At 30.1% G+C, this 518-nt stretch overlaps 1 protein-coding gene across 1 annotated transcript in view; it reads left to right on the top strand.

Annotated features, from left to right (window-relative positions):
* Positions 1-317: 317 nt before the first annotated feature.
* bbx (bobby sox) overlaps positions 318-518 on the top strand; it is a 7,801-nt gene continuing 7,600 nt past the window's right edge. The window contains exon 1 of the mRNA XM_035887019.2: positions 318-518. This exon is cut by the window's right edge and continues 408 nt beyond it. The gene's annotated coding sequence lies outside the window, so the exon portion shown is untranslated.

The raw sequence follows: 518 nt of genomic DNA, 5'->3' as shown, positions 1-518 counted from the left end.
TGTATGTGCGTATGTGTACATATATATATATATACATATCTTTATTGCAGAAGACGAAATAAGAGTTATGGCGAATATAAGAGAAATCGTAGAAGGATTTAAAGATAATTTATCAAATAAATTAAAATCGAATATGAATTTAATTTAACGTAAAGAAAACACGAAAGATTGTCAATGACGAAACTATGTGAAATATCGTACGAAGTAATATAATTCTTCCCTATGGAAACCCTTGAAGTTCTTAAAGGAACACGTGACTGGTCTGTGGCAGTGACGTTTGCAGCCTCTTTCTGACGTTTTCCATACAGTAAACAGCCCAGTAGTGTCTAGTGCATGTAACGGGTATCATTGAAATAGAAAGAAAGCTTTAACATTTTCACGATAATAATCATTTAAAAAGATCTTCGTGATATGTCCATCGAACCGAATCTAGTCTAGTTTCTCTGTTGAATATATTTCTTTTTTTTTTCTTTCTTCTTTCTTTTTTTCAACTTTTACGTTAAAAAAAAAAAAAAAAA

Source organism: Vespa mandarinia, chromosome 17 (genome assembly GCF_050613455.1).
Source record: "Vespa mandarinia isolate Hongniang chromosome 17, ASM5061345v1, whole genome shotgun sequence".
In the NCBI taxonomy this organism is placed as follows: Eukaryota; Metazoa; Arthropoda; class Insecta; order Hymenoptera; family Vespidae; genus Vespa; species Vespa mandarinia.
The sequence above is the reverse complement of the archived record's forward strand: the minus strand, read 5'-3'. Positions and strand labels throughout refer to the sequence as shown.